The 15570-nt window shown below is 50.8% G+C and overlaps 1 protein-coding gene across 1 annotated transcript in view; it reads left to right on the top strand.

The window, feature by feature from the left end:
- ENTREP2 (endosomal transmembrane epsin interactor 2) overlaps nt 1-15570 on the top strand; it is an 830030-nt gene that overhangs the window by 622680 nt on the left and 191780 nt on the right. The gene's annotated exons all lie outside the window — the stretch shown is intronic.

The following is a 15570-nucleotide window of genomic DNA, read 5'->3' as shown; positions in this document are numbered from 1 at the left end:
CAGGTTTGGTGTTCTTGGTATGTCAAAGGGGGGCTCCAAGTCTTGATATGCTTGGTATTGTATAGTAATGGCCAAAGCTTTGTTTGTGTGAAAATGTCAAGTATTGAAAATCATAGGGTTAACTTGCAAACATTCAAAGGCTTATGCAGCAGTTGCATCTACAACAAAAGATATTGCAAACCTTGCCCTGGAGGCATCTCTGTCTTTCATATATTCTGTAACTGCTGCCCTGTAAATTACTTCTATTGCAATATAAGCTGTTTGTAATGAACAGATTCAATAAGCATCTGAAGCATGTGATCTAAAATGCAGAAATCACATAAGGGGAAATACCATATTAAGAGACAAGATTGATAAACCTACAGTAAACCGTGGTTTCTTATATAACCTGAATAAGGTGACCAGTATTATTACAGTGGATGTTTTTGTGTGTAGTAATAATTGTTTTTGAGTGTATCATCCAAAACTTCTCAAAAACCAGATAACTAAAGCACATGGCTTAGAGTGCCCAATGGCACTATCTGCCTCCGTTGCCTCCAGAGCTGCAAGTTTCTTTTCTAACATAGTTCAAAGGTTCTTAGCATCCTAACACCCTAACGCTACCTTTAAGTGCTATGTTACATTTTAGGAGAAAATAGCTCAGTGTTGCAGCTTGCTGTTTTTAATTTTACCCATTGACCCCTCTGCTGGTGTCACAGGAAGTCTCACAATCAGTGTCCTCCTTGTTGAGAGTTTTGGTCACTATTGACATATGTATGTATCAGAACAGACTGACACCGAACTGGGCTAAGACGTCAGTCTCTGTGATAGGAGCACACCCTTTACTGAGGAAGATTGGTTCTCCTTGCATGACACCCACCATTTTGTATCATGCATCCCTTTGAAGAAGAATGTATAGTATGTGAAATATGTGACAGGATGCTGTCAAGTTGATCATCATAAGATTGGTCTATTCATTGTTCACATCTGATGCTGTTCCACACTAAATAGATTATCCTAATGCATACCCATCCTAAAGAAACCACATGTCGATCCCGAGGTCATAACAAACCACACTGATCCTTGGTTCATAACCGGCACAAACATTCCAGACAACTCACAGTTCCCTCTATACCCTTCCAGTCTTGTTTCAGACCCTTTGAAGGAGAAGGAGCTACACACCACAGAGGGCTAAAAATGTACCTTAATAATATCTTAATCCAGTTCTACCTATCTACATTCTTTGAGACAACGACCACAATAATCTTCTCTCTTGGTTGAAGACTTCTGGCTGAATTGAGTAGTCGCCACTTGTGTAATTTAGGCCATTTCTGTTTAAACCAAACCAAGCATGTGAAATGGGGTTCCCTGCTCTGCCAAATCAAGTAAACATTGCATTGTTCCCCATTACATTTCCAAATTTCAGGCCCTATGTAACAGCCTCATAGCTCCTCTGGTGACCATTACAACTTCTAAACATTATGATCATTTCCAAATTTGTATAAGGATGCCAAAGCATATGGCTAATGGCTGTGCTGTCAAAGACTGTCTCATCTATGTGCAATGAGTGAATGATCAAAAACGGGCACAAAAAGATCCCTCTTAATTTCGTTAAGGATGGGCAGAAATATGGGGGTGATCTTTAAATCGGAGATTTCCTGTATCCAGGAAATAAATAATTAGATGACAAATCTGTTGTTTTCACCTTTAATGTCTCCAATGAGTTCTCCTGCTCCTGCTAGCACTGCAAATAACTTTCATTAAAGTAGCCCTCTAATGCTTCGAATACTGCAACAGAGACTACATTGTACTTCCCCCCAAAACGATATGCAAATTTCAAAGTGAGCAAAACTTTGTGGACAGCGTCTTCACAGAGAAATAATGCTAATGGTCACATCCCACTTGCACTGATGTTTTTCCATTGAAATCAGTTTAACAAGAGTGTGAATTTCAAAGCACTTTGTTTTGAACAAGACAGTAATATGATAGAAAGAAAATAACAAGGCAGTCATAGCATAAACTAGAGTAGACATGTTCCTGCACAGCTCTGGTTCACCGTTGCAGGTATACAGCTAGTTTATTTTAGGAGCAAGATTTTGAATGTTCTGTATATTGCTAGATGCAATCTTTTGAAAATTGCCATAGTGAACAAATCAGAAATTCATAGTTAATGGGATCAGTAAAATCTGCAAAAATGAAAACCTGAAGCAGTTCCTGGAAAGTGGAGACATCATCTGCTTCCAAGAAACATAGGCCTTGTCCACCACTCCTTTGGCAGGGTACAATGAACATCAAGTCCCAGCCATAAAAAGGAATCTTTTTGGCCGTCCAGCTGGCGGTCTATCAGTTTTTATAAAACACGAGTGTGCCCTTACAAGAGGGAATCCTGGTTGCGCTTTCTTTGTTGCTGTCCCAACCTTAACAATGAACGCCGGCGACTGCTGCGCCTGTTCTGCCTCAATAAGTGTATAAAGTCATGCAGCGAAGCATCAGCCTTGTGTCTGTCAACCACCATCATCAAACTCGAACTCCCCCGGTCTGCAAGCTCTACAGATCAGCGGTTTGAGTCTCAATAAACATTCAATGCGCCTGTTGGTAATAAACTGTTACATCAACCCCGCACAGACCCTAATGAAAGATCAGCTGGACGCACTGGCACAAAACCTAGAAGATCTGTTAAATAAACACAAATTATATCAGGTCATTCTAGCTGGGGATTTTAACTTGAAAGATCTCGACAAAACAGAAACTCCCCCCGGGGATCAGGCAGGGCAGCTCCCCTGCACGATTTTCTCAACAATTACCAGCTGACATCAACCTACGCACTGAAAAAAGCTCGCTCAGCCGCCTGGCAGCCTCAGCCCACTTTTCGGGACGCTTCAAGAATTGATCACATCATGATTAGCGGAGAGTTGGCGGCCAGAATGGATGACTTCGAAGTTGAAGATCTGAAGGAAAGTGACCATAGGCCATTAAGAGCAGCATTTCAGTTGGACGTACCGCCTGCTACCATCTACCAACCCATTGGGGAGACAAGTGGGGAGGAGAAACACAGCGTCCTGCGGAGGATCAAGTGGTCAGACAAGACCGGCGGGGCACTTCAAACATGGTTAGGCCAGGCACAGGAAGGGAGTCTGCTCACAGAGCTCTCACCCAAAAAAGGATGGGAGAATATCATTGAGGACTTACAAATTAAGCTCGGGAACCCCAAATCCCAAAATTCTAAAACAAAAGGGCAATTCAGACCCGGAAGTACCTGTCCACACGACATACGAGAACATAAAAGACTTTTGGGTAAGACTCTCGCAGAAAAGAAAAGAGGGGGCAGCCAAACAGAGGAAGCGTTGATTGCTTCACTGAGGGCATCTTTAAGGAAGAAGCTATGGGAACACAAAAAAGCCAACATGGAAAGCAAATAGCTTAAAGTTTTCTCCTTGCTCAAACAAAAGAACCCAGCACAACTCTGGAGATATATAAACCAGCTGAGCAACCGAGGACCCTCAAGAGAAAATGGGGTTGCAGAAAAAGATTGGATGCAATATGTGAAGCAGTTATATGTAACAGCCTTCACCAACGGAGTCCTATCAAGTGATAGGGCGGAGCCGGCTGAGCAAGTCCAACTGGTTAGCATAAAGCCAGGAGTCACAACCTCGAGCCCAGGCAATGCCTCTATGGGTAACAGAACTCCGGCCGACGCCGATGACACCTTACCAACCTGGGAAAACATCCAACAGGTCATCAAAACTATCAAGAGCATAAGGAATGATGGGGCCCCGGGGCCTAACGGGATTCCAGCACCGGTCTTCAAACTGGCACCGGAGTAATGGGCAGCACTCCTAGCTCCGCTCTTCAATTACACCTTTTCGACCGCCATAACCCCCGAGTCTTGGAGGGGTTCCATACTGGTCCCAATTTTTAAAAAAGGACAACGCCTAAAGCCGTCGAACTACAGGCTCATTGCCTTGCTTGATCTGGAAGCCAAGGCATATGCTCGCCTACTACTGAAAGATTTGGAAAAGTGGGTTGAAGAGAGAAAGATAATACCCATGCACCAGATTGGCTTTAGGTCACAGGCATCAACAATGGACAACGTCCTGGAGCTAGCACACCTTCCAGCCCAGGCAACCTTAAAGAACCATCCTCCACTCTTTTGCTGCTTCGTGGATTATAGTACAGCCTTTGATAAAGTAGTCAGAAAACGATTATGGTGGAAATTAGAAAAGTGGGGCATTCCACTGAATCTTCTGAAGGCAATAAGGTCATTATACGAGGACACCTGGGTGCGGGTCAAAACAAGCGCCCGTACAGTTTCCCCCAAAATAACCACAGAGAATGGGTTGAAGCAAGGGTGCGTGCTGGCCCCCATCCTTTTCAACTTATATACAGCAGACCTGGGAGAGGTCCTAAAAGGAGCCAGTTTAGTAGCCCCAAGATTAGGAAGCGTGAGGCTCCCAGTCTTGCAGTATGCTGACGATACAGCTATATTGGACCATACGAAGGTGGGCCTACAAAGAGCATTAAATGCACTAAACAGCTTTAACATCACTAACAACCTGATAGTTAAATGAGGAAAAACCAAGGTCATCATTTTTGGGTCCTACCATCGGAAAAAGAATGTACAGTGGCAACTGAGAAAAGCTCAAATTAACTCGGTGGCTTCATACAACTACTTAGGGGTCTGGTTTACGGAACGGGCCAAGGCGAATGTACATCTAAATCAGCAGAGCTCTAAAGCCAACAAGGTTACACATTTATTAAGACAACTAAGCCAGCAATTAGCTATGGTCATCTTGCCTTCCCTGGGAAATTGGACGCTCTCCTCAATTCAGCTTAAGCCAAGGCATACAAGTCGGTGCTATACATACCGAGGACAGCAAGAAAAACTAGGCTAAGACAGGAGCTTAGCCTAGCAAGGCCAGACTTCATCTGACTGGGGGAGATTATAAAGCTATATCTAAGGACATTAAGGGTTCCGGCTAATTCCCTAAAAATAAATAAAATAATCACTTGAGATCTATCTTTGAGGGGCCAGGCTCGACATGGCACACTAGGCTGGGAAATGCAATCAAAGTACTGAAGATCGAGGAAGAAAGCATGCCGCGGCAGGACATCCCCCTGAATGCCTGGAAGAGAGCTGTTAACAAACAAGTGCACAAAATCTCCTTTGATCTCGACCATAAAACTCTCCACCGAAACTCTCATCTGGATTCATTAAACAATTCATACATGACAGGAAAAGCACAACCCTACCTAAGTGAGACCCTCACAACACAGGTCCGAAGCAAAATTTTAGTCATGAGGCTGACCATGCTTGGGATTCCAGACTTTAATCCCGTATGGGCCCGAAGAGGGGAACCCATAACTTGTAGACTGTGCCCCTACAAGAGGGAATCCTGCTTGCACTTTCTTTGCTGCTGTCCCAACCTTAACAATGAACGCCGGCGACTGCTGCGCCCGTTCTGCCTCAATAAGTGTATAAAGTCATGCAGCGAAGCATCAGCCTTGTGTCTGTCAACCACTAACACATTGGCCTTAGCGAGACTGGCGAAATGTGTTCATCAAATCAGGTTAGCCTTAAAAGTCGCTAACGAAAGTAGTATAACCCAGGGGAAGCCCACGGCAAACTCTGCGGACTAAAGCTGATGGGATCTTTTTACGATGCACCATTGACAGTGCCCCAGGCGTATGCCCCCCAAAGAGAGAAACGTCCCTTGTAAGACACAGAGGCCAGCTCAAGTGCTCACTGATGCAGACCAACCTCAGCGCACAAATGGGGGCTTCAGGAACAGGTCCACAAAAGTTGAGGAAAGACCAACTATGCCGGACTCAGACAGGGGTGCTGAATTTTTATTCAGTACAGAAGTACCACATTTTACTAAGCAAAGAAGTTTGTAATCACTGTTTTTAGTTTTTATACATGAATCGTTCTTTCTTTCTTCTTTTTTTTACTGTAATGATTTAAATTAATTGTACAGTTAGTAAAGTACATACATACATACAGTTAATGATAATGGGATTTTTCTATTCACATAATGCTCGTGAAATACCATGATAATACTGGGATTGAATGGTGAGGATAATGGGTTTTAAAGAATATTAATGTCATAAAATGACTGATAATTGAAGCATATTTATTCAAGCCTTACACAACTTCACTAGAATAGTTTTGGAAAAGCCTAATTTGGCAAGGTCATGTTAAAGGAAGCAGTTGGGATCAATTATTTCTAATTAGTATGCACTACATGGGTTGTTACTCAGCTGACTGTCACCCACAGTTGTGTTGCTGCTTCCCAGAGAATAGGTCTTCAAAGTGAGATCCACTACTTCAATTGATAAGCTTGAGCAGGAAAATAGGTTTCTGTCAGCTGGAGAACAACATCAGGAAATATGATAGTCCAAGACACACCCTATCGCTTCCCATTCCACTACCATTTGGTCACTGTGCTGCATTTATTTATAGCTTGTTCAGCAGCAACTGACTGGGAGTAGTAGACAGTTTTCATACTGTAAGGTATAATACAAAGGTTCAGCTGTACTTTCCATTGAAAAGGATTTTTTTTGATTTGTCAATATCTTTGATCCACATAAGGATCTACCCCAAAATCGGAAACTCCACAACGACTAACCTCTACAGGGGCCTCGGACACCAGCGAGAGGTTCGCCGCCTGGGCTCACGGAGGGCCATGAGATCAGCCCGCCCCGCCTGCCAACACTGGGGATACCCCGCCGAGCTCCGTGAATACCTGGGGGTGAGTGCGCGAGACTGACTAGAGACCCACATTGGCGCAATCGACCCAAGGCCCTGCCGGCCTAAAACGTACGCTGCCCAGCACAGTCCGCTGGACCCCCCCTGGCCCGCCTGCCGCCCTGACATAGGCCCGGCCCAGGAAAGGAACCTGCGGCACGATACCGAACACCTCCAGCGATCCAACCACACGAGGGCCCCAGGCGCTGCGAACGCCCACACCGAGAGAGCCCGTGGCGGTCTGTATCACCGCCCCATCCTACCTACTGGCACCAGAACCGCCCACCCCGGCTGGACAGACGCCGGTGGATCACCGAGCTGGGCCGTCACGAGGCCCACACAGACGCCGTCACCCCTGGGCCCGGCAGACCACCGCCGGACACCGCACGGCCCTATCTCCCGGGCCTCTGCACATGTCCACCTCACAGAAGACGTCACGGATCATCACCGGACCCACCTGGCAACGAGGGGCCTGGACCGCGTCACACGCACACTGAGGCCACATCGCATCGGCCCTCACTGATAGTCGGCCCGGCCCTGAGAGACTCTCCCGGCCCGGTGCAGACACGGAGATTTTACAACTCGCACCCCCCACCCCTACCGGGCTTGTGCCAGACAACGTAGACCCCCAGGCGACGCTAGGTGGCGCCTGGCATCGGCCGGCGGGGTGCGTCTTCCCGGGCCCAGTGGACGGACTCACCAGGAGAGGCCTACCGTTCCGGCCCGCCGGGCCGCCACGTGGCGCAGTCAGGAGGCGACCAGCAATCAGGTCTGACACGGCGCTGACCGCCACACCTGGGAGTGCTCATGACAGTTACTGCACTACCACCTTGTCCTCCCCAATCGGCTGCATAACACGGAACCCTGGAGCCCTGCGGTGGGGCGGCCTTCCCCCCCCCGCCTAAGGCCGCACGACATTCACCACAAGTGCGACAGAGGACCTGACCGGGAGACTCGCACGCACCGGTCCCTCCACCACGCATTGCGAGAACATACCCACCCGACTGACCAGCCGCAAAGACCTCCCACATGTCAGGGGGGACCAGGGCAAAGACTGGCACAGGAGGGACACTTGGCAAAGGGAAAATGGTGAAAACCGTAGAGGCGGACCAAACTGCATCCAAGCTGAACACTATGCTGGCAGCCATGGAGCGCCTGGAGGAATCCATGCAGCTGACCCGTACGTCGCTGGAGAACAGGATCGACAAGGTGGCCGTGGATCTGACACTTCTCCGGGCAGACCACAAGAAACTGACCGACCGCACCACGACCCTGGAGCGCACGATGGCGGAGACCACACCTAAACTGGCGCAGACGGACAGACACGTCCAGGACCTACTCAACCGGGTGGAGTTCCTTGAGGATAGGGCAGAAGACGCGGAAGGACGGGCCAGAAGGAACAACGTGCGCATAGTGGGCCTGCCGGAACGATGGGAACGGAGAGAGACGGCGGAACACATGGAGACCTGGCTCAGAGGGCTCCTACCAGAAGGCACGCTGTCGCCGCACTTTGTAGTGGAACGGGCACACAGAGTGCCATCCCGCCCACCCCCGGAAGGCTCCAACCCGAGGCCGATGCTCATGCGGGTGTTGAACTACCGCGACCGAGATGCCATCCTTCGTGAAACGCGGAGACTGTCAAATATACAGGTGGACAACGCCAAGGTGATGTTCTTCCCCGATTATACCATACAAGTTCAACGAAGACGTCAATCCTTCCTCGCGGTAAAGCAACGACTTAGACGCTTGGCTCTCAAATACTCGCTGTTGTTTCCGGCACGCCTCAGAGTGGTGGCAATGGACAAGACCCACTTCTTCGACACCCCGGAGGCGGCAATGGCATGGCTGGAATCGGGAATAGACACGAACCCTGGGCCCGTGCCGAGGGAACAGCGCCGGAATCGTGGCACTCGCAGGCGGAGGCAACGACACACCTCGAGGGCCGAGTCACCGACCATGGCAACGGAAATCGGCCCAACCCCGGAGCAAATTCAGAATGAACAACTGGAAGCCGTCCGCATAACTGCTGCGATCAGCGGGTCACAATCACCTATCCTGCTCTCCAACACCAGCCCACACTCACGCGGGAGCGAAAACGACGACTACATGTTCGGTCTGCCAGATGACTCGAACCCAGAGGGCCTACCTGACGTCACGCCCCAAACGTCAGATCTGATATCATAAGCAATCCTCCCCAACCCAGCCCTGGCTGGACCGACATGTCTCGCATAATGGACCAGTCAGCACACCCCCACGGATGGCCCGATCAGGGGCCCACATTGGCACTACTGGAGGCCCTGGCAGTCATAAATGTCACCTTCTCCGGGGTCTGTGCTTTGCTACCGAACACCCCCCCCCCCCCGCCCACCGGACTGCCGCGGAGCCGCCATGACACCGGGTGAGGGGCCGGGGCTATCCCACTGGAGCACCACCGGGATCATAACTTTGGAGGGGTGGACGGACCCCTAGAGGTGAGTGCCCCTCCCCCGGGGGTATACAAGATGTGATCCCGCCATGGGACCAACTGTCCGGGTCAAGTGACACTGGGAACCGGTCCTGGCTACAGACGCTATAACTGCCTCCTAGCGCCCTTTTGGCCCACTGCCCGTGGAAGGGGGCCGCTACAGCTCTTTGGGCGTACCGAACTACCTTGTTTAATTCAAGTGCTGTATTTCGTCATCCCCCCATTGAACTTACGGATTGATTGAGCTCGATAGAGCTTTTGGGCGATGACTTGTTTTGTTGTTGCCCTTTTGGTATTATGTTTATGTTCAAGTTCTACCTTTTGAGACTAGTGTTGGTACTGACCTGCTATTGCGTGCATCCTTGGGTCTGTGGGAGGGGGCGTGGGGTGACAATGCTCATTGTTCGCTGCTGCTGTGCGGGTGCGGGTGGGGCGGGCGGGGGGCTAGGGGGGGGGGTTGGGTGCTTGGCCGCAATCAGCACTGTGATGGCTACGTTTAAATTTTGTACCTGGAATGTTAGGGGCATGCACACACCCTCACGTAGATACCAGGTATATTCCTACCTTAAAAGGCATCAGTTCCAGATTGCACTGCTACAGGAGACACACCTAGTTGCCACTGAGGTGGCCACACTTGGCCGTAAGTGGAGGGGACAGATATTTGCCACAAACTTCTCAGCTTTTGCGAGAGGGACCTTGATCTGGGTCCGGCCCGGGGTCCCGTTTGCACTAACACACAGCAATGTTGACACTGAGGGACGCTACGTCTTCATACAGGGCAGGCTTGACGGGCAGCAGATCGTCATAGCCTCCATCTACGCACCTAATGTAGAACAGGGGACATTCTTCACGCGGCTGTCGGCAGTGATAGCGTCATGGCCGGACGTACCCTTGATGATGGGCGGGGATTACAACTGCGTGTTAGACGCCTCCCTTGATCGCTCGTCCCTCCCAGCAGCGACCGCCCCGGTACAGGCGACCTCCAGGGCCCTCCTTGACTGGGCGACACAGTGGAACTTACAGGACGCCTGGCGCGTCAGAAACCCCACCGCCCGGGTGTATTCTTACTACTCGGGAGCCCACTCACTACATGTCAGGTTGGACAGATTCATGATGTCCCGTGACCTGCTCCCCTCCGTGTCTGACACTGACTACCTAGGCCGGACGCACTCGGACCATAACCCGCACACGCTGGTATATGGATGGAAACGCCCGCGCCCGCCCGTACCAACGTGGCGCCTGCAGCCGGATCTCCTGCTTGACACCCCATTCCGAGAGGAAATCTCCGGGAAGATCTTACAGTACTTCGAGGACAATATTGACTCGACTTCCTCCCCGAGAACCGAGTGGGACGCCTTTAAGGCGGTGACCCGGGGTAGCTGCCTCGGTGTCCAAGCGGGCTTGCGTAGGCAAGTGGAGAGAGATCTGATTCAGGCGGAGGAGACACTACTGGATAAAGAACAGGGGACAACGGGGGGCGATGATGCCCAACTCGTCTCGGCCAGAGCAGATCACGCTGCTTTGCTGGAGCGCCTAAAGAATATCAACTTCGCAGCACATTCCGCACGCACCCACAACGCAGGCGACAAGCCTGGCAGGCTACTGTCATGGTTGGTACGGCAGGACACGCAATCCGCATCGATCCTATCTATCCGCACTGCCCAGGGTGTTGAGGTCTATACCCAGAAACAGATCCATGATGCGTTCACATCGCATTACAGATCCCTGTACAGCTCACGACTACGAGCCACGGTGGTGGAGATCACAGACTATCTGGCGACATTGCGACTCCCGACCGCTACCGCTGCCCAACAGGCAGAACTGGGAGCCACGCTCACTGCTGAGGAGCTACGTGAGGTGATTTTCTCCCTCTCCAATTGCAAGGCGCCGGGCCCCGACGGGCTCCCGGCGGAGTTTTACAAGGCCTACTCCCTGGTGTTAATACCGGAACTGCTGAAGGTGTACAAGGCGGCGCTGGAAGACGCTGAACTCCCGGCGTCCCTGAACGAAGCTAACGTGGTCTCCCTGCTGAAACCAGGTAGAGAAGCGAGCGACCTCGGCTCATACAGGCCGTTTGCGCTCCTCAATACTGATTAGAAAATTCTTGCAGCGGCCCTGGCCCGGCGGCTTGCACCACTGGTCCCCACTCTGGTACACTCTGATCAGAATGGCTTCGTACCCACACGGAGCACGTCCTACAATCTACGCCGTTTCTTCAGGGTCCAACGTTATGCGACCCTAACCTGGCCACGCTCGGGATGCATTGTACTTGATTTGGAAAAGGCGTTCGACTCGGTGGAGTGGACATATCTCCTCCGAGTCCTCGAGAAGTACGAGCTGGGGGATGCTTACGTCCAGATGGTGGGACTTCTCTATCAGGCACCCGAGGTCCGGGTCCGGACTGGACGGTTGTTCTCGGACAGGATTCGCATCGGGAGAGGTACCAGACAGGGCTGCCCCCTCTCCCCCGTCTTATTCGCCTTGGCGATGGAGCCGTTGGCGGAGATGCTCCGCACCTCCGGAGGCACCTGGGGCATCCCGCTGGCGGATGGCATTCACTCGGTGTCTCTGTATGCCGACGATTTGTTATTATATGTCAGAGACCTCACGCACATACCAGCGGCGATCACGGACATCTTTCGGATGTTTGGAGACATGTCGGGGCTCCACGTCAACTGGGCCAAATCAGGGGCCTATGCGTTCGATAGCGAGATGCCACAGTGTGAGGTGCGCATGATGGGGGAGACGCTCCGATGGCACCCGACGGTATTTAGGTACCTAGGGATCTTAATATACCGAGACCCTATAGACCTCCTGGAGGGAAATCTGGTGAGAGCCATTTCCTCGCTCACGGCCCAGGTCACGTTCTGGAACTCCCTCCCGCTGAATGTACCAGCCAGAGTGGCACTAACCAAGATGATAATGCTCCCTCGGCTTCTCTATTATTATACCAATCTGCCAGTGTATGTGCCGGCACGCATATTTAGAGGACTGGACACCCTCACCAGACGCCTCATCTGGAATAAGGGGAGACCCCGGGTAGCACTGAAGACCCTGTATGCACCCACAGACGCTGGAGGCCTGGCGGTTCCCAATCAGGAGCTCTATTACTTGGCAGCGCAGCTACAGTGGGTTGCCTACTGGCTGAGCGGTAAGAACCTAGTGGACACGGCCACAGCCGATACCATCCTCTCTCCCGTACAGGCGCTCACACTCTTCCACCCACTGACACAGGGCCGGCCCCCCACACAGGTCCATGTAGCGGTGGCAAAGCGGTGCCTCGTGCGGAGCCTCCGGCTCACCAAACATTCGGTGCCCTATGCCCCGAACCTACCTCTGCTGGGGACACCCCTGGGCGCAGGCACACTGTCCTCGACCGAGCTGCTCAGCTGGACTGCGGCAGACTTGGACGACCTGGGCGACCTGTACAGCGACGGGGAGCTGTTGCCCTTCGAGGCCTTGACCGCAGACACAGAGCTGCCGGTGGGTCAATTTCTGACACACGCCAGGCTCCTCCATGAGTTGACGAAGGCGTGGGGTGACCTCAGCCGCGAGCCGTCCACTCATCTACTCATCCAATATCTGCATGTGATGGGAGATGGGTCCCACCTTGTGCATTGGCTTGCACAAGCCTTACACAGTCACACGCAATTTTCCTCTCAGAGACTGAGGGAAAAGTGGATGACCGACCGTGGCACAGACTGGACGGACAACCAATGGAACGCTATTTTAGCGGGCGCCAGAGTCATCCCCCGCAACGCACGATTCAAGATTATCCAATACTACATCATCCACCGTGCATATCTGTCTCCGGACAAACTGAATCGCTACTTCGGACTCACTTCATCGGCGTGTCCCAGATGCGGCCTCCAGGACTCGGGCTTCCTGCATGCACTCTGGAGCTGCGCTCATCTTACCTCGTACTGGTCTGAGGTCGCGGACATGTTGACAGCGGCCACAGGCGAAACCCTTCCAAAGACGTGGGAAGTATGCCTACTGGGACTCTACAGGAGAACCAAGCAGACCAAGCTACGGGCGCGCTTTTGGGATTTAGGCCTCATTACGGCCAAGCGTCTTATCACACGACGTTGGAAAAGCGCCGACCCGCCGCGCCCTGCAGACTGGCGTCGCTCTTTTGCCAACTGGGCCTGTGCGGAGAGTATGTCACTCCACAGGGAGGAAACCGCTGGCCTCCGAAAATACCCGATCGCCCAGGACTGGGACGCTGCCCTGATTGCATTTCACCGTGCATGCACACAAGCCGGCATAGAGTACCGTCTTGACACGGCACAGAGGGGGCCCACTTGATAGCTGTCCGCACCTGGCATGGATTCTGCCGCCCCTCTCCCCCCCCCTCACCCCCCCTTTCCCCCCCTCCCCCCCTCCTGTCCTCCCCCCGCTCCGCGCGCCCCCCCCTCCCATCCCCCCTCCTCCCCCGAGGACTGAGGCCTAACACGACGGAGGCGTCCCCTGCCACTTTCGCCTCCCTGCCGCTCGACCCCCCCCTCCCTTGCCTTACAGCCGCAGCGACGCCGCCTCCTCACTTGTCCCCGCCCCTGCATGACCCACATTGGATGCGCCACACACGGTTAGGGTCCTAGGTGCACTGCCACACGTACGAATGCTAGTCCAACAGTTATTGAAATGTTTCTCCCTCCCCCCTGTATTAGACTACCCAGTTAACTCTTTTGGTTGCCACAGAGGCCGTTCATACTGTGCCCTTGATCATGCCCGACCACACTTCCTCGTCTGCATCTCACATAAAGCTGCTTCGATGCGCCCAGGACTAGGAAGCGGGCACCCAGCGATCCTTGCGACATCGGAGGGTATGCTGTTGCCTCTATCCTCTGCTACATTGCTTAGGGAACTCCATTTCACACAATGACTGTTGACTTTTCTTTTTGAACACGCTGGTCCCTTTCTGCAGTGCTGCGAACTGCGGGCACTGCACCATGAGTCATTTCCTGGCACCGTCACTTATGAACTAATGCATTTCCACCAGCAACTGTTTATTTTCACTCATGTATAACTGCTATGTCGACATGTGCTATCTGCTGGGTACTGTCTGTGGCAATAATCCGTTGTTATGACACTGTATGAATAACTACTGGCTTATCTGTGAAATTAAATAAAGTTTGGGACCGTTGGTCTTAAAAAAAAATAAAAAATAAAAAATAAGGATCTACCCCAAATTTGACTTTCACTTACAATGTGCAGCTAAAGTCTGGCATGCCAAATTTCATGAAGTTCCTTCTGGGGGAGAAAAACGTTTACCTTGGTAAAAGATTAGTGTTTACAATATATTATGAAAATAGATAGTACTCATACCACGCGTAATATCAATATGTAAATATGCATCAAAATGCCAACAATAGTATCATGGTGATGTCATCCATTATGCCTTTTAACGTCATCAATAATTAAATAAGTGAGGTCATAAGCAGTGCATGAAGGGGCGCAAGTTATGAATAGTTTACTGAATCTCAGTAGTTTTACGTTTTGTTTTGTAGCTATAACTGCATTTTAACATTTTAAAAGCAAACTTAACCATAACTTTAACCTTTGTTCTTTTCAGTGAATATCTAGTTTTTTTATCATATTCAACCAGGATCTGTTTTTTCCACCATAATCTCTGTTTAAAACTAACCATAACTACACCCATATTTTGGCTTAGCATAGTAGGGAATTTCTGCAGTCACTGTACTAAACGTGTAGTAGGCAGCTAAACTATTATAGGACAAGGCTTATAGGACATGGCTTTTGACATGTGAAGGAGGGAGTGACTGTAGTGGGGATTGTGAATGCAGTTAATGTTCTCAAATTCCAATTGCCAAACCTCACTGTGAACTAACTTAAGCTGTTCGCAGCAACATGCCAAAGAGCATTGCAGGTCAGGACCGCAGCACTAACCTTACCAGACTTGGGGCTAGATGTAGCTAAAGCATATTTACAGACCCTTAAATACCGAATTTTACCGATTCGGTATTTAAGAGTCGGTAAATATGAAGGGGGGAGATGTAGGGAAATCCAGATGTTTATTTACCGAATCGGTAAAAATCGGTATTTACCGATTCGGTAAATACCGACCGGTAATGCCCATTCATTCCTATGGGCTTTGAAACCCATAGGAATGAATGGGCATTACCCGAATTTCACAAGGGTGCAGGGGGTGTCACTTTGACACCCTCTAGCACCCCCAAAAGAGGCTCGGGTGCCATGTGGCAGGCATACCTGCCCTAAGGGCAGGTCTGCCTGTCATATGGCATAGGTGTGAATGCACACATGTGCATGCACACCGGAATCGGTATTTTACCATCAAATTGAATTTGATGGTAAGATACCGATTCTGTAAGGCTTGTGGGACTCAGTAGAGTCCCACCTA

Source organism: Lissotriton helveticus, chromosome 3_2 (genome assembly GCF_964261635.1).
Source record: "Lissotriton helveticus chromosome 3_2, aLisHel1.1, whole genome shotgun sequence".
Taxonomy (NCBI): domain Eukaryota; kingdom Metazoa; phylum Chordata; class Amphibia; order Caudata; family Salamandridae; genus Lissotriton; species Lissotriton helveticus.
This window is presented reverse-complemented; position numbering and strand designations above follow the sequence as displayed.